Source organism: Lepidothrix coronata, unplaced genomic scaffold (assembly GCF_001604755.1).
Source record: "Lepidothrix coronata isolate B3197 unplaced genomic scaffold, Lepidothrix_coronata-1.0 Scaffold145, whole genome shotgun sequence".
Lineage (NCBI taxonomy): Eukaryota > Metazoa > Chordata > Aves > Passeriformes > Pipridae > Lepidothrix > Lepidothrix coronata.
This window is the reverse complement of record NW_016690325.1, coordinates 991791-1019178: the sequence shown is the minus strand read 5'-3', so window position 1 is coordinate 1019178 and position 27388 is coordinate 991791. Positions and strand designations below refer to the sequence as shown.

General features: G+C 40.6%; 1 protein-coding gene across 3 annotated transcripts in view; it reads left to right on the top strand.

Moving 5' to 3' along the window:
• Positions 1-689: 689 nt before the first annotated feature.
• Positions 690-27388, top strand: part of AFAP1 (actin filament associated protein 1) — a 117154-nt gene continuing 90455 nt past the window's right edge. For 2 of the 3 annotated variants that reach the window (XM_017828062.1, XM_017828059.1), the window contains exon 1: positions 690-748. The gene's annotated coding sequence lies outside the window, so the exon portion shown is untranslated. Of the gene's footprint in view, positions 749-1589; positions 1677-27388 lie in introns of those variants that run through there. The other variant, XM_017828060.1, reaches the window with a different exon arrangement.

Genomic DNA, 27388 nt, shown 5'->3' with positions numbered 1-27388 from the left:
GTCAATGGGCAATTCTGTTACAAACTGAACCCTGCTTTAAGCTCTTAGACAATACTTTTAATCAATATAGATTTTAGTCTCACCTTGCACTCTTGATTTAAATCTGGCTTGTATCAAGCTAAAGTAAGATGATGTTAAACCCATTTTACACCATTTTAACAAAAGGGCTTAAAATTTAGATAAATGCCGACATGCTGAGTATGTTCCAAATCCATGCTTTGGATTGCTCATTGCTGGAGGGACAGCATCTCCCGGACAAGAACGGGAAGGGCATGGGCTGCACTGAGGCTCCAGCTGTGATTTCGCAGTATGTCAGCATTTACTCGGGAAACAAGTCTCCGTCCTCCAAGGAGGATTTACTCAGGGGCAGGAAGCTCAGGTTTGATCTGCCTCGCAGGGAGCACTACTTTGGCTCACCTGCCCCTGCCGGGGAAAGGGGGAAACTGCGCCCCCGGGGGCTGCTGCGCACACCTGCCCCATCCTGCCCTACACCCGGGGGATGCCACACCCCAACCCCTCCCGGGGGATGCTGCGGAGCCCCCCCGCCTTTGTTCCGCTCGCTCCGCCTCGGCCCTGTCCCCTCCCCGCGGGGCGGGGACCGGCGGGCCGGGGGCGGTGGGACCGGGCGGGCCGGCGGCTCCTCCCGCCCGTGCCCGTCCCCTCCCGGCGCGGCGCTGGCTGCGCTCCGCGGCGCTGGAGCTGCGCGGGGCTGCTTTGTGCCGCCACCCGCGGCAGGACGGCGCGAAAGGTACGAGGGCTCCGGTCCCGCTCGCCCCCCTCCCGCTCCGGGGCAGCATCCCTGCCGAGCTCCGCGGGCGGGGAGGGAAGAGAGGAGGGAAAAAAAGAGAGGGAGGGGAAGGGCTGGGTTCAGAAATGGGTCTCTTTCAGCCGTGGCTCCGCTGCTGCTCCAGGCAGCCCCGTGCTAGGAAAGCTGTGGGCTTGCTGGAAAAAAAAGCCTAAAAAGAAAGTCAGTCTCGCTGGTTTTCTTGGCCGGGAGCAGCACATGGAAAAAACTGGGAGGGAGCCCGGGCATCGGGCGGCGGCGGCTCCCCCCGGCAACGCGCGCGGGGCGGCCCCTGCCCGGGCTTTGAAAGAGCAAAAATCCGGCCGAGATCCTCCGGAACGAAGCCCTCTGTCCGCCATCCCGAAACTTGCATGCCCTTCCCGGGAAAGGCACCAGCCAGGCAGCCGCGCTGCTGTTTTGTGCCGCTGCGAGCTTCCTTGTTGTCTGCCTTTTGGGGTGGGCAGAGGTGGTCTGTCTGCAGGCTTGGCCATTTGATCCCGTTTCATCATAGCCGAGAGATTGCATCATGTTACAGTCCTGGAGTCAGTCAAGGCAAAGGCGAACAGAACCATCCTTCCAGATCCATCCCATTGGCTTCCCGGGCCGACCCCCTCCTTGATTTCCTGTTGAACCGAGGTTCGAGCTGAGAAGCTGCCTGCCATTGGCAGCTGGGGGGGACCGGTCACAGCGACGTGGTTCGATTTCTTCCACTGAGAGGTTTTTTTGGAAACTCAACTTTGTCGGTTCTACGCCCGTTGTGTTTTGTGTGTGTGGGTTAGAGGAAGTTTGCCGGAGATTTAGGCGGTAGGAAAATAATGGGCGGCAAAAGAGGCAGATAAACGGCCAGAAGCAGGCGTCGCTTTATAACCTGGAAGCTCTGGAGTGGCAGGAGGTGAGTGGATTTAGGCAGGCATCTCTCGGAAACCCACGCATTCACCTGCCCTGAAGGGCAGCGCTGCTGAGTGAATGCACATTCTGAAAGGCAAGACAAGGCAGATGTCAGGGGCAGAGAAGTATTTATCTCATCTCCCTTCTGGATCTTATATGATCGATTTGATGCCAACACTTGGTGTGCCTGTGCCTGTTCCGTTTATCATATGACTGAACTTTGCAGCTGAGATCCAACTATAAAATGACAAATCTCAAAGCCAGAAAGATCCAATTAAACAATGCACTGCAGTCCAGGACTTCCTAAGACGACTAGTTCTGCTGTTCTTTGTGCAGTTCTTTGTTCCATGGGGAAAAAAATGTCACGGCACAGCTTGGTTCAGTTCTCAGAGGTATCCATAACAAGTAATGATTATGCCATAGCTAGTGTCCTGCCCTTGCAGGTGCTCTGCTGCTGTTTACTCCAAGTGTTACAGAACTATTCTTTTCTTTCATGAAAATAACAGTATTATGAAGCTTTTTTTTGTCTACCTCTCTGAGAATGGTCAGTGCAAGGGCACAAGGGAACAGCTTGGCAGCCAGATGGATCCATCCATCAGTGCTCTTCAGTATGGGCACTTGGTGCCTTTCAGTCATCCCTTATGCCTCCTGGTGGTTTCTATGGGAAGAACGGAACAATTACTTTCTCCTTTTGAACAATTTTTCCTTTTGGAACTAGGGTGGAAGAAGAGCAAATCCTGCATTAGAGCCAGAGAGAGAGCGTCATGTCTTTCTGGGGCTATTTGGCACCAGATAGGTTTAAGAAGAATTTGAAATGGATTCAGAAAAGAAGCATCTTTTCTTTGTGTGTCAGGATAGCCAGTGATTGCAGTGACAAGCCTGCAAACAGAACAATGAGCAGATACTCAACTGCCTTTGGTGATAGATCACACTGTTAGGTGTTTCCCAGGAAATTTGTCAGCAAAAGTCAGTGTTAGTGGTGCTCCTGGGTCTCAGGTGGATTTTGGGATTTGGAAGATCTGTGAGGTTGAAACTGCAGTATTTCGTGAAGCAGTAGTAACAAGGAGGGGGTAAAATGCAGCACTTCAATAGATCAGCTACTCACACGATTTTCAAATCTTACTATCTTGGTGTAGGTTTTCATTTTCATCTCCTGAAACTCCGAGTTGAAGGGATACTGTCAGAGACACAAAACCCAAAATCAAATACTGAAGTCTCAGTGGGGACAGACTGTATTTGATAGACATATGACTAACTGTGCTATTACTTTCAGTGGTGCAAAAACAACCTGCTGTAAGCTCAGGTCAGGAATTGTCTAGCCCTGCTGCTTGCTGCCGACTTCCTTGAGACATCGCCTCAGGACAAAGAGCCAGCAGTTCAGGGCTGGTTGATGCAATCTGGAGTCCACCAATTTAATTTCCATCCATTTTCAAAAGTTTTGTGTCTGATAGGTCCTTCAATGGGACTGTGGTATCCAGGAGCCTGCCTGGTTAACTGCTTTGTTCAAAGCTGTGCTCTTTGTTTGGCGAGGAGGGGGTGAGGAGGAGGAGGAAGAGATGTACTTAATATTCATTTGCAAGACATCTCTTGCTGAAGAAGGAGGGTGGAATGCAAGGACTTGTGGTTCCAAACTCCTGTACAGTTTAGTTCACTCTATTATGGTTTTTAGTCACAGTAAATCCTAGTATGGCAATTTTTCAAAAAAATTATGCATCCCTTCCAGTTGCACAGTTCAACTGGTTTTGGATGTGAGTGACACCTGGCTATTGATATGACTCGGACTTCCCTGATTCATATAGGGTTTCATCTGGCACAGAAACTGTCTGTCTGATCTGGGCAGGTGACTGGGTTACACACTCAGTAGATATTATTCCAGGTTAATGCACTCCTAATGTAAAATGTTCTTAGGCTCACAGTTGAACTGTACAGTCAAACCCAACAAAAATAGTAGAAAGATGTAAGTCAGCCAAAGGACTGCAGTTACTGTGGGCTCTGAACTTTCAGTGAAGGACTGAAAAAGCCAAGTCTTGAATGTACTACTACATCTATAAAGGTTATTTTCCTACTAGGATGCATCCTAAGCTGACCTTAGATCAATTTAAGTTTTTAATACCATATCTTTTGGGGGAGTGTCTGCATAAAGCCATACTGAGAACAGTCTGTCAACACAGTATGAGCAGGTAGGAAAACACATAGCTGCAATTGTGGGGGAGTGACCCTGAGTGTGGTATGCAGGGGTTACACCAGCATGACTGTCTCACTGCACCTACCCATCTATGTATATGTAAAGGTCCTGCATTTGTGTTGCCTATGGATCAGCACTGTGAAATACTATGTATATATATAGGCTGTAAAATACTGTCTGTACTATTATATGTTACATTGCTCTTGCTTGACTAGAAGATCTTTAAGGTCCTGTTCAACTCAAACCATTTATGATTCTATGATACTCTGATTAGAAGTTAACTCTTGACTCTCTAGGTTGTGAAAGACATGCTGATGGGAGTAATGCTAATGAATAGTATTGCAGGAACATAATTTGGGTTTGTGCAGAGGGGGATATCTCATAGCAGATAAGAAATTAATCTTTTGGAACATAATCCCTATTTTCCAGAGAAAAGGCAAGAAATTAAATCCTGAATGGCAGAAAACTAGTTGTATATTTTACCAGTGTTCATAAAGAAATCTAGGAAAGAGGCTCCTAAGAGGACTTTATCTGGTCAGTTTGATTTTGTATAGTTACCGCTCTTTGCACGTAGTGATATTTTAAAAATTGATGATGCATGTTTGGCAGTAAAATAACCAAACTGCATAGGACTGTCTTCTCTAAATATATTTCCTAAACTGAAAAAGAAAAAAAAAATTAGGGTATTATTCCTTTCATGGTGACATACTGGTGGGATTTTTTTACTGTCTTGGGGATTTCTGCTGCCAGCATCTCTCTGCCATCATGTATTTCTGAGCTGAGTGATAAAGACTGTCTTTCTCTAAGACAGATGTTGTTAATGGCCTTACTGTGCCAAAATCTTTATGAGTACAAAATGCTGAATAAAAATATTTCCATCCATTAATAGTGAGTGCCAGAAAAGAGTACACAAGTGGTTTCAAATTTAATCTGTAATGTATCTGATGTCTCAAAGATAACAGCCTTTTACCCCCAAGAAATACAACACTTTGTGTATGTGAGGTAATTGCAATGAGTTTCACTGAATATATATTATTCATTAGGGAACTGTCATTATATCATGTTTGTGAATTCCCCAAAGTCTCTTATCACTTTCCTCATCACCTCTCAACATTTATGGAAAAGAGGATTTTGGTGTTCTACTTGACTGACTGATGCTCTGACTTGCTGGTAGTCACTTCTAATAAGCATGCTTGCCTGGTTCATTTAAAATGGATGGACTTTGGGAAAGGAGCTTAATTCATGTATTCGTGCTTTTAGAGATAGCAGTCCTTCATAGGGAATATGTAGTGGTATGTTATCTCAGTTTTGCAGAAAAGCAAATGGTAAAAGCTCTTTCATATGCTGCTTTCATGCTAAACTACTCTGCACTGTCTTCAAAGTATAAAGGCTCAATATTTGGCCAGTTGCTGTGGTTGGATTTTTTTTTTCTTTTTCTGGTCCATTAAAGTATGTTTAAGTATCTCTTTGAAACTTATCTGGTCTCTCATCGGTTACACATGCTTATGGCATTCCTGTTCGGAATTGGAAGAGAGGAGAAGGCAAGGTAAGGAGGGAATTTCCCTGCTAATTAGCAATTAGTGGATCCAGATTTTATTTTCCTGTACCATTTTTTGCCAGGAGCAGCTGCAAAGGGAGAATTACACTGTGACCTTCACAGCACTTCCTAGTGCCGTCATCAATCAGATCTGGCAGGAGCTTTATCGCATCTATCAGTGTGGCTCATAAGCCACATGCTATCTAGTCTAGAGGGAAAAACAAACAAACAATGGGAGCTACTGTAGAATTTGTTTAAAATAAAACAACCAGGAGTGAGCTTTCCCCATATGTGCCAGCTTTGTAGGCAGATTTCTATTTTTACCATTTGCTGTTGGGCTGATTAATAAAATATGATGGTTGTAAAGCAGTGGAAGAGCCTTCCACTACAACTCAATGGCATTGGCAAACCATTCATAAACCATTGCAGCTTCGGCCTTTGTCAGGCAATGGTCTTCAGTCCCATTCTAAGCCTCAGCATTATTTTTACTAAGGAATTGATGCAGTTAGATTAATTTAGGTGTTTTCTGCACCTGTAAATGTCAGGGAATAAGTAAGTGTTTTCAGACTTCTCTGATTCTTACATGAAATAATGTAGCTTCCTCAGATCAAGTGGTTTGCTATTTTTTTGTGGGAACATGTGCCTTTGCAGGCTACTCTAGGTCTCTTTCAGAGGTCAAGGTCAGCTGCTCAGCTGCAACATCTCCCTTTTCAGCATGCAAAACATTATTAACACTTTGTGTTTGTTTGTTTTCTGTTTGGTTGGTTGGTTTTCCCTACTGACCTTGTTCTGGTTTTGGAGTTTAACTAAAATTTAAATCATTTTGTGTTCTTGGATTTTTTCATATTTACACTAAATTCACTCCCATTTTCAGATTCCTTTTCTCTCCTTTTCTTGCCAGCTGCAATAGATAAAACTTTCTTGCCTTCCTTTCCAGGGCTCAGTATAGTGACAGGTTGACAGGTTGTCACTTGGTGCCTGACTTCCTTGCAAGCAAAGTCCTTGCTGACAGGTAGATGAGAGAGCAAGAAGCAATGGGAACAGGCAGAATTGCTAGTGTGTAATTCTGCCTTCACAAGCATATGCTTGTGTGTATATGTGACATATACAAATATATATGTAGATGTATATAGATAAAGAGCGTGTATATGTATAGGTGATATATGTTAGAGCTGCCCTTGTCACGCAGGTTTTCTGAGAAAAATGGCTGATTGCTAATAAATAAATATGTTTACTGTTATACTTTCAAGTGAAAGATTGAAACTTCAAACTGGTAATGTGGATGGCCAGCAGCAGGGTATGATCTGTAAATTTTGTTGTTTTTAATGAGCCAATTCTTGGCAGAAACCATCTTGGTACCAGATTTGGGGAAGGAAGTTTGAAATGCCATATGAAATGAACAATAGCAGGTGCAAGGAAAATGCTCATAAAATGCAAAGTACATTTAGCGAAAGGTTATCTACTCTGTCAGGAAAAAAAAGGCACATGAACTGGCTAGTGGGTTATGGAAATAATGACTTTTGCGTTTTTCCTCTGTATGTGCTGTGTCAGTTTGACAGGTTTTATAGCCCCAGCTGCTGAACTGGCACTAGGCAGGGCACTGGCTGCAAACCTAAGGGAGAAGGAGCCTGTCCAAAATTATGCTGCCTGTTGTCTGTCTTCAAAGGCTAGGGCTATCCCTGAGGATTTTGGCAGCCAAGGGGAAGGTTTTGACAGTTAGACATCCTTAGGTGGTTTTAGATGGTGCTGTCAGATGCTGTGTGCCAGCGGTGCTCATCCTCACTGATGAGCTTGCATCAGAACTCTGGGTCCCTGCTCAGCATCTCTGCCCATGCAGGGATGGATGGTGCCAGGAGGGGCTGAAACTCTGGACCATTTCCAGCAGCCAGGCACCACGGCTGCACAAACACTTGGTAGAGGGGTTTTAAGAGGCCAAAACCATAAGTGGGCATGTTCCCACATCACCATCAGGAGGAGAGGGAAAGCTGCCAGCAGGAGTTGGTCTGAGGAGCTGAGTCCTATGTCATCATTTGGGGGCTCCTGCTTCAGTAGCTGGCTGCCTGCTGCTGGTCAGACCAAACATAAAAACATAATTTCAGCCCTGCAAGCAAATAATAAAGTGGCAGGGAGTTGAAAATAGGAGGGATAATGTAAAAGGCAAAGTGATGACTTCAGGAGCAGGGCTGCCGAGTGTCACCGGGGCAGCAGTGGCTGGGAGCTGAGGTGCAGAAGGGCCACTCTCTGATACTGTTCTGCTGCTACATCTTAGCATAGGTCAAACAGAAAGAAATTGCCCTTATGCAGAGTGGGATTTATTCTTGTAAACCAGTCCATGCTAGGGAATAGAGCGAAATACCTACTGGATGTTGTCACTGGCTGTAAGAGATACAGGCCGAAGAAAATAAATACCTGAAAACGTTAGAAACTCAGTGATTTTCAGCTCTGTTAACCCACAGCATAATCAAAAGAAATACCCTTTGGAAAATGAAAATATTTGCTTCTTGGAGTGGGGATAAAGTATTCAGGCTGAGCAGCTTCTGTGAATATACAGAACTCTTCTCCTCCTCGCCTAATCCTTGTGTCTGCACCATGTGTTTGCCATTAGGACCATGAAAAGCTGCGAGTCTCCTTAGAGAGGGGATGATGCATGCATGGTGGGTCCTTCAGGAAGAACCAGGAGAGCTGAAAGGAGAGAAGAGGCTAGGTCAGGCCACAGCATTTTGTTTTGAGCTTAACAGGAATGAAACCCACCCCGAAGAGTCTTGGGGAAAATTCTGGATGTGGGCCAGGATGAATAATGCTGATTGCGGATGGGTGGGACTGCACCTGGTTACAAAAACAATTGTATTTCCAAGGTTAGTTATTTCTTCTGAAAAAAGGGATATTTAACAAGTAAGGTTTCATTTAAAAGGGGAAAAAAATAGTTGAAGACCTTAAAAAAAACAAACCCAAATCAAAAAACCTAGAAGTCTCTCACTTTGGAAATTAATGAAAACAAGCCCCCAAACATGCAGACAGCTGAAAGCACACACCAAAAAACTCAGATAAACAAAACAAGTGTCCTCTGGGGAAAGGAAGAGTTGTTCTCTCTCTGGGAAAGTTTGTCTGTTCCTGTGTCTGTAAACTTTTCTCTGGGACTTGCTGTCCTTGGTTTGCCTTTTTCAGCTTTTTGGTCTTCTTTTCCTGGAGCTCAGAAAAGTGTTTATGTGAGCACTAGACTTTAAGTAAATGAATGATGAGTGTCGTACCTCAGGGATTGGTGCTGGGACTGGTCTTTGTCAGTGACAGGGACAGTGGGATTTACTGCACTCTCAGCAAGTTTGATGGTGACACCAAGCTGTGGTGGAGCGGTTGACATGCTGGAGGGAAGGAATGCCATCCAGAGGGACTCAGACAGACTGGACAGGTAGCCCTGTATGAATCTCAAGAAGTTCAACAAGGTTATTAGCAGCCTTCTGGTACATAATGATCTTATTTGACATCAGTGAGATTAGTGCTTGGGGTTGCATACACTTTTTTGCTGGTCTGCTGACTGTGAGTTCTCATGGACAGGAGGTGTGCAAGTGTACTCATCCCATATCAACTATTCTGGCCCCAAAAGCATCCCACTCACTGACTTCCACATGGCTGCAGCTTGGAGCCATCAAGACACCTTCCCCCTTGTGACAACCACATCCTGAGCATTATTCCAGAGCTGATCTGGATCAAGCTGTATCCAACAAACCCCAAAAATGCAACAGTTAATTTTAGTCTAACGCAAGTTCCAGTTAGTCTCCTGGTCACTACTGTTCCCGTCTGACTGTCTGCAATGACTGAGCCTCACAGTCTCTCAATACTCCAATTTCCTTCACATCCTTTTGGATCTTCTCCTTTATTGTTGTTTATAAAACACTGAGTCTAGATTTTGCATATGTGGAAAATCTTGCTGAGAGCTGTCCCCTCTTTGACCTCATCTTCTCTACTTCTCTCATTTTTGTGTTCTCTTGCTTATAGTCCAGCTATGTAACTTTTAAAAGTGATTCAAGTGTAAAAAAATAAGCTGTTATGAAGGCTTCCTGTAAACAGTAGCTCTCTCTACAACTCGAGGACGATTAGAGATACATGTAGAAGGCCCATACGACTGTCTGCCCCCAAAAAACAACTAAAATACTGATTAAATTACATGGAAAGCAAAACTTGTCTTGAAGAGGTATGATGTTTGGGGATTTCCAGGCTTCTTCAACCCTTTTAAAATCCTTCATTTTTTTTCTTCCTACCACAGTAATATCTTTTAAAGCATTATGGGACTAGCTTTGCTGTACTTGCACTTGGGGATTCCTGTCTGGTTTATGGTCAGCACAGCTGCAGGCTCCAACATATAAGTGCAAACTCAGATTGCCCTGAAGTTTATTGTACTTTATGAGAGCAAAGGGTGAAATCCGTCTTTGAGACTTGGGGTCATTTGGGCTAAGTTTCCTGACATACCAGCTCTTACAAAAAACCAGCTGTTCTGGGTTTTTCTGCCAGCTTTAAAGAAAAACAACCAAATAAAGAAAAAATTCTCTGCCAAATAGGGATCAAACCTTAGCTTGGTTTGAGTGTGCTTTAAGTAGTCTCAGTCTTTGCATTTACACTAGTTAAGTTCTTCTTTCTCTTCAGGGAGGTAACTTGGAAGCAGTATTTATGGACAAGTCCAGCCCTTTCCCTGCACATTGCTGTAGGGAAGGGCTGCTTCCTACTGAGGTCTAAGTGCTTCCCTTTGTGAGATAGGATCTGAACAACCCAGAGCAAGACCTAAATGTAAATAGCATGAAAGTAAAGATATATGAAATGAAGATATGCAGCTTTCCAAGGTGTGATTGTGGAGTTGTTCTTGGCCAGGAGACATCCTCTGGATAGTCCAGTCAACTGGCCGAGCCAGGAGCAGAGTTGCCCAGAGACAACATAGCAGCAATGTGCCCATGCTCAAGCTAAAGTTTGAGTTATGAACATACAGCTGAAGAAGCGTGTGGTCTTCTAGCAAGTCATCATCAGTGACTTACAGAGCACTTGGTACCTTAGAGCAGCTTTTTACATGTTAATAACTCATAAAAAGTTAATGATTTCATGATATGGGATGGAGAGTAGGAACTGGAAATGGCAGATACTCAGGGTGGAAAGGGAAGAAGAGAACTGACAGGCTGCCTGAATGCTTGAAATAAATGTGTAATATATTTGTAAAGATTTTGGTACACTGGTCACCTCTCTCATCGGCCCTTCTACTGCCTCAGCACTCCCAAGATTTCAGTACAAAACCATAATCTTCACTTTAATGAAACGCATAGGAAGGAGAGAAGCATGTAAGAATCCTATAACATCTTTGGCTTTTATTGCTATTGTCACCCCTGCTTTATAAGCTTTTGTCTTAACTCCTGCAGCTCTAGTGAGTTTAGGAACACTCCTAAGCTCTGGGATGAACAAGTTTTTATCTGCTCTACTTGGGAAAAAATTTTTGACGTAAAGCTGGGTGTTGCATCCATAAGCTGCTTGTCCCACCATGTTTGAACTGCAGTTTGCAGGGACTAGCTCACCTGCCCCTTCTGCCGTGCAGTCTGTGGAGCAAACATCTCACCTGCTCACCTGCTGTTTTTACAGCCCTGTACTCCTTACGTGAGTGGCGTCACTCAATGCTGTACTATTTGCTATTAAAAGTACAGACCGTACCCTTCTCCCAGTGAGCCAGTGGAGAAGAGCTGTGCAAATTTTCCCTCTCACTGACGTAGGACATGCTGAAACCCTCCACACCTATGTCAGTTTTCTTTGATTGCATTCTCTAGGGTCAGCTATAAGATGGTCATGACCATCCTGGATCAGGTCACTTCATTACAGTAGTCTTCCAAAATAATCCTTCCCCTGTTCAGTTCAGCTGCATCCAGTGCAATGAAGCAACAAAAAGTACGTGTATCATTCCAGAGGGTTCTTATCAGCTCTAGGAGGGGTGGAATAAAGCATGACTCTGTGTGTACCACAGCACTTCACAGGGTTGTTTTGTTATGGTCAGTCTTAAAGAGCGTTTTTACATAGTTCAGAAAGGTACAAAGTAATATTGAGCAACTGTACCTTGTGGTGAGAGTCTGCCAGGGTGTAACTGCATGATAGCAGAGGGCATGATAAAAAGGTTTTTCCTTGGATTGGAGAAATCATTATTAGTGGCATAATTCTCCAAAATTGTTATTGTTGGGACTCTGAGATTAGCTCAGTTGGTTAGAACATGGTGCTAATAACACCACGGTCATGGGTTTGATCCCTGTACAGCCCATTCACTGAAGAGTTGGACTTGATGATCCTTGTGGGTCCCTTCCAACTCAGAATATTCTGTGAAATTCTGTAGATCTGATGTAAGCCTACCTAGGAAAATACTGAATTCCTTTTGATATTGTTTCTTTATTAAAGTGAGAATTTCTTTCTGGTGAGATTTTTAGAAGGAGGAAACTCCACATTCACTAGTGAAAGTTGTCCAAAGCAGAAGGGGAAAATGTAATTTCAAACTGTTAAAAACAGAATTATAAAAGCCACCTGAAAAAAATAAAGGTATAGTAGTTGCTGATTTCACATGTAAAGTGCGTTTTCCTATGGAATTACAGTTTATACTGTAGTAAACCCAATACAGCTTTAAATAATTTTATTTTTTTTTCAGTTGGCATTATAACCGAGTGATGCCTCCTCCTTCCTGTGCTTAAGAAATAGCATCCGTTCCTGCAATAATTCTTTCTCTGCCTTTAGGCAAGTGCGTTTTTGTCATTGACTAATAATGGAAAGATCAGGGACTTGGGACCCTAATAATAGGACTGCTGGGAAATCACAGAACGCCAGCAGAGAGCCCTTTGAGCAAGAATTTTCATTGTCTGCTGCCATTATCTTGTTTTATATTTGGATTTTCTGGTGGCTTGCGACTAGTAGTGAAGATTGCTAGACTGTGGGCTTTTCAGAATCCTGTTATCTCCCTTTATTTATCTGATCTCACCATGGAATTATATCGCTGAATTCAAATTCTGACAGTGGTAGACTGTGTGTCCTGGATGATTAAAAGCTCTGTCAGCATAAAGTTGCATGTTTTGTAATGTAAAGATTAGAGGGCTACATCCCGTCTACTCCACGTGTGAGGGCTAAGAAATGGCATTATCAAGCTAGTGAAACAGCTGTGAAATGGGTTAATATGGGTAGTTTTCTATTGCCCTAGCTTCTTTGTCTTCCCAGAGGTTTTTTTCTGCCTTCTTCATATATGCACTGATTTTCAGAATTTTTTTCTTTCAAAGTAAGAACTGTGTATTCTGTATAAATAATGTGTCACCAGTCTTTTGCTCTATAGTTATTGTAGGATTTTTGCTAAGATGCTTGTTAGGTCAGATTGCTGTCAGTTTCCGGATTACAAATAGTAACTTCTAAAGGGAAAATTTAGAGTGGTATATTGATTGAGACTGATAGCTGCTTTTCCAAATGATCATCAACAGCATCTAGTCATACAGGGCCCTTAGTAACATGGGATGACCTCAATCTAGCTGCAGAGTCCAAAGATGACAATATATCTGCTGGACTTGCAAAACATCTAACTGGTTTGTCTGCACACATCACTTGTAAATATCCTACTCCAAAACAACCAACCATATTAATTATTGTTTATGCTTAAGTTTGTTCTTAAACAAAAGCCTGCCCCACACTGGAGATGGTTTGGATTTGACATACATTCATGTCTGAATGGTGCCATATCCTCTATATATGATTGTTTGCCATCCTTTTTTTTTTTTTTTGCCTTACCTGTATTTGATCGAGTACCTGCATCTGTTGTTAATTTTCATGTGTGAAGAGTTTATGATAGGGTCAGTATCCCGACAAATTGCTTTAGAAGGAAGACAAATGGTGAGCACGTTTCCCCATTGTAAGAAATGAGGCAGAGGTGCTCCATCATGGAGATTTTCAGTCCCTCAATATAGAGTCTTGCCAATGGGAATTTTTTTGGGTCTGCTTTCTTATCAAAAGACCATGTGTAGAAATTATGTAGGGGATTTCATTTCAGATTGCTTCCTTCAAAGACAGAATGCAACTTGACATGTGCAACCAAAAGCAACGGGAAGCAGAGGGCAACCAACTTGGACATTGACTAAAGAGGAGAATGATTGCAAATAGTAATAAGATTTGTGAAATAAATGTGTTGATTCTTATCTACACCAGGTGTAGAAGAGCAGTAGTGGGATGCAGAGGGGTAGTAATGGGGTATATTAAGTGCATTATTCAGTGTATTTTGGGGGCTGAAACTGAATTGGTGTGACTAAACTGATGCTGGTAAGTTAGGAAGAGTGAAGATACTGAGTGCAAACCCAACTTATCTGTGAGACTTGAGGGAATAGGTGTTGCTCTTTCTGAAAACCATTTTTATTATGTTTGTGATTGCCTGTCACATTTGCTGTTCTTGATAGATGGGCGACAGCTAGGAGCCAAAAGTGCTTTCTTTCCCTCCTCCCTTTTCTTAGGATAGTGGGATGAAATCTTTCACTTATACGTCAAATCTATGTTTTTCTCACCACAGTTCTGAGGTTGGAAGAAAAAGACTGTGATGAGTCTGTGACAGGAGGAAGCCAAAGTTAAAGTGAAATGAGAATGTATTTTTATGAAGTAATGTTACATTTACTAATCTTGAAGATAAGCATTTCGAAGTGTGCTTCCTAACTGAGGATAAACAATTTGTTTTAATCTATTCACCTCTAAATTAGGACTCAACTACTGGTACTTGTAAGCCACTAAAAAAAGCACTCACTTGGGCCATCTGTTGAAAAAATGGGAATATGAAGCTGAGTCATCATCTTTTCATAAGTCCTGCCTGTTTCTGGTGCTTGTAACAGCAATCTCATGTGAATGCTGAGTGAGTCTGACACCGAAGAGGCTCTATGTGAGCTCTGCTGTGGCTCCCAGTGGTGCCAGTTAATGGGTCCCTCAGTAAATGTAAGTCTGGATATTTCTCTTGCTCCTATTCTCAGCAAATCTGGTTAAGCACAGGTAAAAGAGGACATAAAAATGATGAATAATAATAGCACTATTGAATATATGTGTGAATATAGCATACCACTAAACAACTTTCTAACTATATTTAAATATCTTACTGTAATAAGGAAGCTCTTTTTCACTTTCCTTTTAGTGAACATGGGATCAGGTTTCCGAATGAAAGGCATATGAAAGCTGATAGGCACTTAGAGTGGGATGCATCCTGCCTGACTCAAGCCACACATTGGAGAGCAGGTCTGAAGTTGACCTTCTTGCCTGTAGACCTCCTTTACAATCGGGGGGTAGAAATTGGCTACTCTAGGATGTAATTAATCTGATCTGTTCTAGAGGTCTATTTTAGGAAGCCTGAATTTCTCCATAAAGTGTGCATTGAGCCTAGGGCAGCTAGCTGAGATACAGATGACTGCATTGTAAGCACTGGCATTTCGTCAGAGGAATGTCACCGCTAAAGCTCAAAAGGCCTGCCTCAGCTTTCAACCCTATAAAATGAGTAATTCTTCTGCATTAAAGGAATTTATTCAGGAGGCTTAAAACAAGATGATCGTTCTTTGCATTTGCATATATAAGTGTGCTCCTAATTTTAGGTTTACTTGGTGCTTACAAAAAGGTCTGTCACAACATCTTTGCGTGGCTACTTCAGTGCTTTGATGGCTCATGGGACTCAGTGAAAACATCTTTGAAAAGAGACTGGAAATGCAGGAATGATGACAGATTCTTAGTAAATGAGGTCTATGATATAAAATTCTTAGTGTATTTCTGAGCATTGCTGTATAATTTTAGTTCTCTGCTTTATGAGTAATTTGAAATATTGGTCTCATATTAGATGATGCATACCAAATTTGAGTTCCCTCAGCTGTGAGATTTTTATTTAGCCTGCTGTTCTTAGTGTCTAACTAATTAAGATGTCTTGCATTTGGGTGACTGAGATTCTCAATCTTAAATAAACAAAAAATAATTAGTTTTATTGCCACTTTAAAATTTAAAAACAAAAAAAATATGCAATTAAATTACAGAAAACACGTTCTGAAGACAGGAAAAGTGAAAAGGAACTGATTGTGTAGTGGCTTGGGAGCCATCACATGGGAAATTACAGCTAGAATTTGGGAAAATTTTGTTCCTTGTGTCCTTGAAAAGGTGCAAATGAGAGTTGTAGTTTCTGGGAAGCTGGAGTATCTGAGTTTAACCAATACTTTACTAATCCATTTAAAGATGAGTCCTACGTCTGAGCAATGTCAGGGATTTGTGACTTGGACAGAAAGTCCAGGGAGAACCTGTGACTTGGATTTATTACCAAAACCTGATTCTTTTATAAGTATGTTTCAGATTGGGCAGGAAGTATAGCTATAGATAATTGAGAAACATGCCTTTCTTTAACAGAAATCCATATATGAAATATTGTGTTGTAAGGTGATCTCCTTAAAGGTTTTTTTTTTAACAAAACTCACATTTGTTTTACTTTTTGTTATATACTATATTATATTACATATTAAATACATTATATATTATATATATTTATCATTCGTTGATAGTCTAATAGAGCGATAATTGCCATAGAATATAGAGGAGATTTAAATAGAGATAGCTGGAAACTGTAAACTTGCAACAGCACTCAAATGACTCCAGTGGGAAATGAACACCTATAAAAATAGGGTTATGCCCATGAGATGCAATCAAGCAAAGTTCTTTGCACATATGTATGTTTGCATTGAAACCAGTGGGAAAGTTCAGAGGCTTAACTGTCTATTAATAGGCCAAAAGTTCTAATGAAACTGCAGACCTCTGAAGATGCAGAGTGCCCTGTAAAGCTCCTTCGTTCACCCCTAAGGCAGACAGTGTACATAACCCATGTTCTCTATTTCTTTGGCTCTTGACATTTGTTTACTGGTATCAGCCTTTGTCTGACTTCTTGTTGCTGTATAAGTCTTAAAAATAGTTCAAAGACTTAAAAATAGCTTAAGCTGTTTTTATAAGGAATGTAGTTCTTCATCACTGCTTCAGGCTGAATAATTGCTGTCTGGCTACATCTTGCTTGTATTACCTATTGTAGGTGACCTCCCAGACAGATTCAATAGTGTTTGAAACGTGAGGATTATTCCTGTATTGTTTCACCTAAATAGTTTTTGTTGAAAGAAAGAGATAAGTTAAATATTATTAAAAGCTGGAGAGGGTAAAGCATTTTTTAGAAAGTGCTGTTCATAAACACATCACGTTCACTCGAGTGCAGAGCACCACGTGGTTGCTGTTTAATTTAGGCAAGCCTGCATTTATGTGTTCTTTATAAGGGCTTGTGATATGCTGAGCAGCTGGAGTTTATGAATACATTTCTGAGTGTAGTCTCTTGTGTTAACACTTCTGCACGCATCTATACTGTGTTACATATGTCTGTAGGTAGGCAGCTAAAAATACAATGTATGTAACCCATTGCAGGGGAATTCTGAAAGCCTTCAGAAGAAATATCTTCCTATCTCACTTCAGATACACTTCCATTTTCTTATATACTGGAAGCACCAAAGCTTTCAGTCTTTCCACACTCCATTCTTAAAAGGTGTGGGTTCTTTCTGTTCGTTTGACTGTTGGGGTTTATTGGTTTTCTTGTTGTTAGTGGTGTGTTTTTTGGTTTGTTTGGGGTTTTGTTGTTTTTTGGTTGGGTTTTTCTTTTTCATTTACTGCTTTCATTTTCCTTGCTGCTCGTGAATTTCAGTACCTTGCCAGAAGTTATTTTTAAAATTGGTCACTCCTCTTGGTTGTTACATATCAGCACAAATCAAAATACTTGTCAACTATTTTTCCCATAAATAACTTTATTAAATTAATCTTACAGTGTAAGAATATGTATCTATTTTCTGTTATTACTGCTGCTTCTGTAAGGGTTGAATAATATTGTTGAATCATAATTGTAGGAAAAAAAGAGTGTAGTATTAACTATATTGTATTCAATTTCACCTGGAGAACAATGTCCTGAGGGTTAAAACACATCAAAAAATTAAATAAGTCCCCTTGATATCTAAGATGTGAATAACCATGCATTCCTTCATTACAACATTTGCTTATCCAGTTGCAGTCTCATCTGTTTAATTATCAGGTAGACGCACAGAGTAAAAAAGATAAAAAGTAAAGGGTACTTATGGTAACCCACTGCTTCGTTATTTTTGTAAAAAATGTAATCTCTACTGATATTGTATTTATTGACCTTATATTTTCAGAAGGGAAATTTCAAAAGGGAAAATATATAATGTCTCTAATGTAAAACCTTAAATACTACAGGACTATTTAATTCTCCCAGAAACATTCGGAATGAACTTTCCTACTCTTTACATGGTTGCTTTGTAGTCTTTAAAAGCACAATGCTGCATTGTTATCAGAGCAGATAATGCTTTCCACAGAGATGCAGGATAACACCCCTGCTAGGAATGCACAGCCCCAGGGAGGAGAAAGCTAAATGTGAGCCTACTTGCAGCTATTGCTTTCATTGAAAATAATTATAACATTTAGGCTCTTGGTGATATTGCCTCTGGTAATTTCAGCAGTTTGGAGTGTCTTGAGTGTGTTTCACATATAATACACAGAAGTATTTTGCATATGTGTTTAATAAATACCATTTTTTCCTTCAGGTGTTTTGTTACAATATGTTCTGTGCAGCCCCAAGTTTCTCTGTCTGATTCATGCATGCTCCAAAAAGCTCAGTACACTGCATATTAAAAACAACCTTATTTTTGCCCCCACGTAGCTGCTGAGTCCTTCAGATAAACAAGGAAACCCCGCAGGAATAGGGGCTATTCTCTGAGGAGCTGGGAGTGAGCTGCAGCCTTCCTGCCATACCCTGAGTGCCTGACCCAGGACACAGAGATGTTTTCTCCCACCACTTTCCTCCTGGTAGCTGTCATACTTCCCCCCACAGCAACATGAGGATAATCATGTATGTGCATGTATATTTGTGTGGAGATATATGCACATCTGTAGGACTAGACCATGTACAGAGCTCCCTTCCAATGTTAACCATTGTGTGACATCTGCACCAGAGACTGTTGTTTCACAATAGCTTTAAATCTAAACATAGGCTTCTACCACAAGAGATGATCCAACTCATCCTCCCTTCCTTCTGCTTGCCCTGCATGGGCACCGACAGAAGCTCTCACAGGCACGTGCTGAGCTGTCTCCATGCCCTCCTTTGGCTCACCCGTGGTCCAGAAATGCTAATCTTGGCCCAAGGGAAGGCATGGAAATGAGGGATCAGAGACAACATCTGTCCCTCTCAGTGGTGGCCCTGGTTAACTTTTAAGTTTTTGTAAAACCACAGCTTGCAGAAAAGGCAAGGATGAGAAAAAAGCAGAAATAACCATCTAATTTGAAATTCAAACATATTTGCACACTTGTACATGCTTCTCTTACTTGTACAGACTGCGCTGAAAGTCATTTCAGTACCTCAGAAAGTGACTCTCCAGTTACTGTTTTCTGAGAGTGTTGGTAACTCATTTTAAGGAGAACATCCAGCCTGGCCTAAGGATTTCAAGTTCCCTAATTAGGAAATAGTTAAGATGAAAGCAACCTGTGAGCATCTTGAAGGAGGGAATTGGAGAGAGCATCAACGGGAGTTTTTTGTATTCGGTTGTACATCTCATCCTCTCACAGAGTATATGATTTATCTCCTGCCAGTCTAAAGAGAAGTAGATGAATACCTTTGGAATTTAAACTCTTGACAGTGTCAGAATTACCTTTTGTCCTGACTTTTCCGTGTTTATTATTTGGATGATACGTTATAGCTACTCTCTGAGTGGCTGCTACTCCTTGACAGGTGTCAGTAAGATTTCTTAAAAACTTGATTTCTTCCCACTTAAACAGTACTCAACATGATTAGATCTAAATCATTAATGAGAAACACTTATTTCCTGTGAAAATTATATCATGTGATAAACTAAGAAGAAAGGAGAACAAGATTGGTTACTTGAAGCTCTGCATAGGCTTTTTACTGCTAAGCCTTTCAAACCCTGCTTGGTTAAGAGCTCTGGCGTACTCTTCATGGCCAGCTGAAATTAATACTACCCGTGCATGGCTGAACTGCTTGTGATTCAGCTGCTGAACTGCTGTGGCATTTAAATACTAACCAGAAACAGGGATCTTTTGCATTAATGTGACTCTTTCAGCCACAGTGGTTCACCGGATGAAATAAGACCAGTACAGCTTCCATGCATGGGGAAGAGGGAGACTGATATCCTTGGCAACTGTGCCAAGGTACGTCCAAGCCCTAAGAGAAGAGTTCCGTCATTCTTTTGAGATGAGGTGATTTTGAAGGGCCTGTACAGTTCTCCTCCTTCTGCCTTTTTCCTCCTGCCTGAACTTTCGTAACATTTCAGGACTGACAGGAGCCAATAACCCATTATCTCCACTCCATTATTAGGCTTTGTCATGTGTCCACTTCTTTATAACCCACTAATTTGTCGTATTAGCAAAGCTGTGTTTCCTCATCACAACCTTTTTATCATGAAAGGATATGGTCAGCTGGATTATATATATATTGTCACTGTAATACTTCAGGCAGACACAGGCTGTTTCTCTGATTGAAACAATGTGCAGTAATATCAGGAGGTGATGGATTATGTCATGTTCTTTCCCCCAGTGCTGACACTGTTACTCAAACAGTGCTTGAGCAAAAGTTTAGAAAGTCCAGGCTGAAGGTTGTTCATGGATTCCAAAGCACCTCATTTGTATCATCCACTTGCAATCCTTCCTCTTTCCATCATTCTTCTTCTCATAAGACTGAATTTTATAACATGGAAGAGGACTTAACAAGTCTTCAAAATCTTGGCACATAGGAAGGGGTCTTTCAACCTGGAGCAAAGTAGTTTCTTCAGACAGCTACCAGCTGGGATGTTTGCAGTTCTTCTGTCAACTTGTCTCATGCCCAGATGATAAAAAGGTTTATTATTCTAGGCAATTAGGGTGAATTTTCCCCACTTGTTTTTCATATTTTGTATGATTAATTTTGCGATGAAAACCTGAAGAGTTTTCTTTTGTTTTGGTCATGCAGAAGCTGAAGGGCAGTATCATTATGAAATGTCATCCCTGTCCTCCCTTCCTTGTGTTTAAGTAATAGAAACAATTTGAGGTAAAAATATCTGTTGTCTTTCATTTTGTTGCATTACCTATAGGAAGAATAAAACAACTGTATACACTTTTCAAATGTGACATATGGCAGCCACATCTTGGCCAAGGCTGAAGGACTGATGGCAAGCTTTTGCCAGGAAAACAAGCGAACACCTTACTTGGGAGCATTTTCTGGAAGAGATGTCAAATATTTCCCTGGGCTCAAATAACTTTGGGAGGGCCTCATCCAGAGCATCGTGTGGGGCACTGTACTTGAGAGATAATATGGATCATTGGAGAGATTTAAGAAGAAAGCAACAGGAATATTCAAAGGTTCTGCAGATGCAACCTGTGATAGATTGGTGATGGGATTTCCTTTGTTTAGCAGAGAGAAAAATGAGGAGAGGCATAATAATAGTTTTCATATAGGTTAGGGCTGCTACAAAGAGAAAGGCAGTGTGTTCCCCATATCTTCTGTGGACAGAACCAGAGAAAATGGGCTTACAAATGAGCAAAGCAGATTGATAATGCATGTTAATAGCACTCTTTCTTAGATTAAGGATACTTAAAGCTTGGGTCTGATTGCCAGTGGAGATGAAAGGCTGGACTGATTTCCATGAGGAATGAGATGGGTATAGCTGGTCTCACCTAGGATGAGAATGAAGAACAGCATCACTTCCTCAACGTTACTTTCAGCTGTATTCTTTGATTAAACATGAACCATTTATTTTGCCTGCATTCTCATATTTTTCTAACCCTCTGCCACACAAAAGATTGATCTTTCCTCATGCTAATGCTTAATGATGTCTAAACAAATTGAACTTAAACATAGCAAAGAACATTTTTCATGAGGGTAGCTTGGATTTCCTGGGTGGTCTCTTCAGTGACCTTACAGCTTCTCTTTTTCCATCTTCAAGTATGATGGCGATACAGTAACAAACTAATGAAAAATGGTTTTGACCTCTTGGAAGAAACTTTAATTGCTAAATACCGTTGCTTCACTTTCATATTCTTAGTTCAGTCTTCTTGGATCAGTTTCATATTCACCCAGAGCTTTTCCATATAACTTTATATTTAGAATAACTCTGTTCTTTTTGTTCTTTTCTTCTTTTATTATGTTGCAATTGAATTCTGCAATTCTTAGCAAAACTGACATGTACTTCACCTGTTCAGCTTTGAAAGAAGCTGCAGGATTGGTTGCTTTGTCACCTCTTCTTGACAGCAGTACCTTCCCTTTTTCTCCTTCCCCTTTGCCTCTGAAATGGGCAAAAACTGAAAACCATCTGCTGTCAGGCTGGGACATGCTTACTGTTTTCTTTCAGTTTTTAGTTGCCGGCACTTTTCACTCCTTGATGAGAGCGCATCATTGTCCTGAGTCAGCTCACCAATCGGCCTCATGAGATTCAGCCTCTGAGGGACACGGCTTGCAAAAGTAAGTCCGCTCAGACTAATGTAGAAGTCTGTGCTTATTAAAGCCTTACTTTTTAGGAGGAAAACATCCAAGTGTTTAAAGGAATGAATATTGGAGAGGCTCTGACTGAGCAGACATCTCCTTCTGGCATTGCGGTCTGTCCTTCCTCCCCTCTGCTTCTGTTGTCTCATCCTGCTTCCTCTGATGGCTGCTGCTTCAGAAGTGGCTTTAGTACAAAAAAGGTTTTCTTTGAAGTATTGTGGAAATACCATTTCTAATAAAACACAACCAGCAAATGCCCAGCTTTCTTTTTCAGCTATCTGGTTAGAATATAGCACCAGTATCTGTGTTTCTCCTCTTCTGGTGTAACACAAAAAATTTCAGTGACTTTTACAGTTCAGTTGCTTTTGGCAAACTTAGGTTCTTCATGTTAAACCCACGCACTTGTATAAACATAACTGGCTTCAAGCTGTGTCAAATATAATCACTTAGCTACAAAAACAAAAACACCCAGATATAATTACTAAGATTCCACTTTTTATAAACAGTTTTAGACTGAAAATGAGGATTTGGAGGGACAATCACACCCTGCTTGCTAGTATTTTTCCCTTTTTAGTTCTTTCATTCATCTTTCCCTATTGTCATCCTCTTTCTATTTGCTAAAGCACATTTTTCCTGCTCTGAACCCCACAGAAATAGATTCTGCCTAAATTGTGTCTTAAAAAACACACAGAGACACATGACAATGGGAAATATAAAGCAAAGGCTGAAATATGACACCACCATTCCTTAGGGAGAGGAATACTGAATATTAAGTGAAATCTTGAAGTTCCTTGTGCTGCTGCCTAAAAACAACTTGATATGGGTGGTGAGCATTAAAAACCAAAATATGTTGTGGAAGGAACACAGTCAGAAAAACAATTCAAAGAATGCATTGGCTTTATGTTGCTGCTTGAGAGTAAATATTTGTTCTACATTGCAATTGAATAGGAAAAAAAGGAAACTGAAAAAATCAGTGTGCTTGCAAAAACAAACCCATAAGTAGTGGGGCAGAAGAGATTGCAGGGTTTTTTTTGAAGAGGATCTTGGGATGTTTGTTAACAACACCTCCCTCCCACACAGCCCTCCAAAGCAATGGATCTTTTGTCTTTTTTTGAAAGTTAAAAATACTAACCAAAAGAAAAAAAAAACAACCTCTGCTTTTTTTAAAAACTGACACTAAAAGCATGGAAATGTTTTTCCTTGCAAATGAGGTCAAAACAGCCCCATCACTCCTCCGGCACTGCCCAAACTTGAACTTTCTGAAAGATTCTTCTTGAAATTCAGAAAACCCAGTTGCACATTGCATGAACATCACAAGTTGTAATAAGAATTCAGCTTGTTTTATACTTGTCTGTAATTCCAGCCTTTAGTTTAGACAAAAAAATAACTGCGCCAAACAGAAATATTAAGCCTTGTGTTTCCTCCCATTAAGCTGCAGCTCTGGGACTGCTGAGACTCCAGGAAGGGCTGGTGGACATGAATTAGCTGCTGATTCTTTTACGGGCTTCACTCCTACCCTTGCCTAGGTGTGAAATTGTCTAGTTCACTTCCCAAGCACAATTCCCAAAACCCTCTGAACGGAGGAGCTGCTTTCAATAGGGGAAACAGGTCAACATAAGTGAATAGCTGAGTGGAGCATTGATGTGGGCTGCTGTTCTTGCCTTTTCCCAGTGAGGACTGGGGCCAAGATAGAGAGGAGTTGTTACTCTCCCTGTGCATGCCCAGAATTTCCTACATGGGCCTGAAAGGACATAGTGAACCTATGGAGATATGCTCCCAGAAGGTCTTGCAAAACCCGTCTGGAAAGGCAAGATTTACATTTCATGTACATGACAGATCTCCCACACCTGAACGGGGTTAGTCTGTTGAGCAGTGCCGCAGATGTTGTTGCAGAAAAGACATGTTGAGTGTCATGGTGATTGGCTGGTTGATTACGTGGAAGGTATTAACTACTGAACAGCCTGTAAAGATTTGTTTAACTGGCAAACTCACAGAAAACTTCACTGAAACATTCTGAATAAGATTTAAAAAATACTTCAGGATCTTTTCTAGCTGTTTGTACAATGTGGGTGTAAAGTCAATTGTAAGTCATATTATCATCTCAAAGGATAAAAATACTCCAAATTTCATAGTAATATAGCTGAATTGTTGAGAATGCCAAAGGTTTATTTTCTCTGTGGTCCTGTTGACAAAGAGGAACCGTGTGGTTAATATTACTAGAGAAAGTACACACTTTTATTGATGGCACTGCTTTCTTTTACTTGGTTTTGGAAGACATGGATTTACTTAGCAAAAATCCAGATGCAGATGATTAGATGAAAGGGAAAACCAGCAAAAACAATAGGATGAGACTAAATCTGTGGAGCCACCATAACATATCTGCGTATCTGGATCGCTATTTTCTCATAATGAGTAACAGGACCTGGAAACCCCTTTACATATGTAACATTCACAGTGAATCAACCCACAGTTTTACTCATATCCTCTTTATACTTTTATAAAACAAAATTTAGATCTGGTTCCAGCAATTTAGAAATGTTTTATGGCAACTGAGTCAAAGAATTTGGCAGATTTCACGGTTTGGACGGCCACTGGAATGTTTTGCAAAAACCATACTAATGTCTTAGTAATAATGAGGTAAGAGTGATAAATTTTTCTTTGTTGCAAAACATAGCATTCTTTCAAATTTTTATTTGAATAGTTAGAGGATATTCACTCTCTAGGAGGTTCCTGTAGTTTTTTTCTTTTCAAATGATAGGGAGGAGGGAGTCCATGGGGAGCCTTCTTCCTTTTTCCTATATTTACATGGAGATGGATGTTTTGTTTTTTTGGAAGAGATGGACTGCCTGTTTTTTGTAAATAGGTTTGTTTAGGTAAACTTGTTTAGAAATAATTGCAAAAATTTGTGGTCTCTTTACTTATAAAATTACAAAAACCATTGATAAGTATGTACTGGTTTTCTAATCTGAAGCTTAGTTTTTCAGGGAAGTAACTGAGAGACAGTGTAGAATAAAGCTTTTATGTTTAATGTAAGGGTTAAGAAGGTATCTAGTCCTCCCTGGAAATTGTGAGAGTGTAATAACATAAAAAAAAAAATCTCACCACTTTTCCTTAAATATTTTAATGTCAATGTGAACTATCATGGCAAAACATTTAATGTGACCTACATGATTTTGGCATAAATAACATGATGTTTTTTCTGTTAAGTTTGCTACCCAAACTGTGTGTGTTTTTTGTAAGTAACTATTAACAATTCCCAACAAATGGAATCTTGTCATCAGTGCTGCACTTTTCCAGAAGCACGGATGAGGAATGAAAGCACACACAAATGCAAAGGGACACAGAACTGGTTTCTTGCTGCCACACTGTTGTTCTAAGTATTTTAGGAATATAGTTGAATCTTTTATGTAGATGGGAGTAAAGTAAGGAGTAAATGCATCAAGGTTAACAAAATACTATGTGTTTCAAATCACTGTGCTAAAAATGTTGATATTTACTCCGTGATATCAGCTAATGTGGCACATGGGGGCCTATTTATACAGGAGCTGTTGGATAATTTTGTGTGTTGAAAAGTTATGTTGTCAGTGGGTTGGCTCTGGTGCCCTTTCTGAGAAGCAGATTATGTTAAGGGTTTGATGTGGTGGTTTAAAGAGATATGTTGGCAATCTCACCACTTATGTCACTTTAATCAAAGGACTTCAGTGTATTGCAACACTTGTGAAAAGAAGATGGCAATGTGTTAGCATTTTCAGAGACCTTAAACAATGTCAACATAGGCTGTACTGGAAGAACGTGAAGAACCTGAGACTAAAATGTTGCAATCTAAATTTCCAGCCTACCCTATCTGATCATTGAAACACTGCTTCCTGATTTATAGAGGAGTGAAGCTTGAAAACCACCAGGGTTATCCTGTGTCTGGATCAGCTTACAGAGCTGGAGTTACACTGAGTTCTTGTCATGTACCCACCCTGAGGATCATTCCTTGGCTACCAGTAGAGAAACAGATTTTTTTGGCTCTGTTAGATCTTGAGACTCAACAAAACCCCTGAGATTTTGATTTCCTTGTTACCTGGTATCTGTCTGATATGTGTGCGACTGGGACATATATCATGAGATATCTTTGTGGTTTAATATACCTTCTCATATGCTACTGTGAGTAAAATACACTTGTGACACTCTAGTGTGCAGAGCAGGTGTCCCGTCTGCCAGGGACAGCAGAGGCAACAGGGACTTGTGTTTAATGAGCAACAAATGTGCATGAACACAACTATCCAATCAAAAGGAGTGGTTTCTCATTGGTGTTTTTAGGGAAAAACAATGTTTGCTCAGCATATTCACATTTTGTCATAAATTGTTAATGCCTTTAGTCCAGTTGTGATGATAAGTGTTTAATTAATCACCCTTTTCTACTGTTCTGTGTCTTCACATAAGATAGGAAGCATGTTCTCACGGAAGCATTAAGAACGGAATAGGTCTGGTAACAGCAAGACTTTCATAAATTTGAAATAAGTTAGACAAAACAGAAGAGCAAACAGTCTTAGACTAACCTTTAGTGTTTAAAGGAAGCTGTATTTACTTCAAAACCTGTCATTTAAAATATATAGTAGTAGGTAACAGTGTCTTTGTTTTTGTTGTATTTTTAAGTTCGATTTCTTCCTTTTTGGTGTGATAAAATCTGCAGTTATTTTAACTAACAGTCACATCATAAACAATCTCTACACGTTTTTCATTTTGCGGTTCATATTTATCAAATACTGTTTTTTCTCTTTAAGCTGTTTACTCATAAATTATTTGCTTGTATCAAAACAGAATGTGAGACAGTCTGTGTACTTTTTCAGTAGATGCTGGAGAAAAAGAAAGGAAAGTTGGATCACACAGACACCACTGGGAACTGTTAGGATTATTATCCTGTATTACAACTTCCTTTTGCTGAATATCTTTTTGATTGGCCACCAAGCCTTTCCTGGACTTTTTTAACATTTGAAAATGGAGTCAAGCATGTAATTTCAAAGACTATAGTAAAAATTTGGAATAGGATTACAGTTTTATGTGTGTTTGACTTCATAGCAATCCTAATTTTTAGACTGTTCTTTAATAAATCTACTATTCAGTTCAGACAGATGCCAAATAAATGGTTTCTGCCAGGCTGGCTAATTTTTTTTCCCCTTTTCCTCTCTGAATACAAAGATAAGTATTCACTTAGTGTCCGTTTGAAGGGACTCCATAATTGGATATGTAGGTCTATTCATCTTTAGGTTATTAGTTGGCATCCAGCCAACCTGAAAGTCGTTAACATGGCTGAGGCGATCTCTAGCTAGTGTGAAATGAGCTGGAAGTCTCATCTAGTTATTGATAGGCATCTATAATAAAATGCTTTTGCTGCAACTGGTGCAGAAAATATATTTCTAGTGGGCATAATAAGTATATAAATAATAAATAATGCAA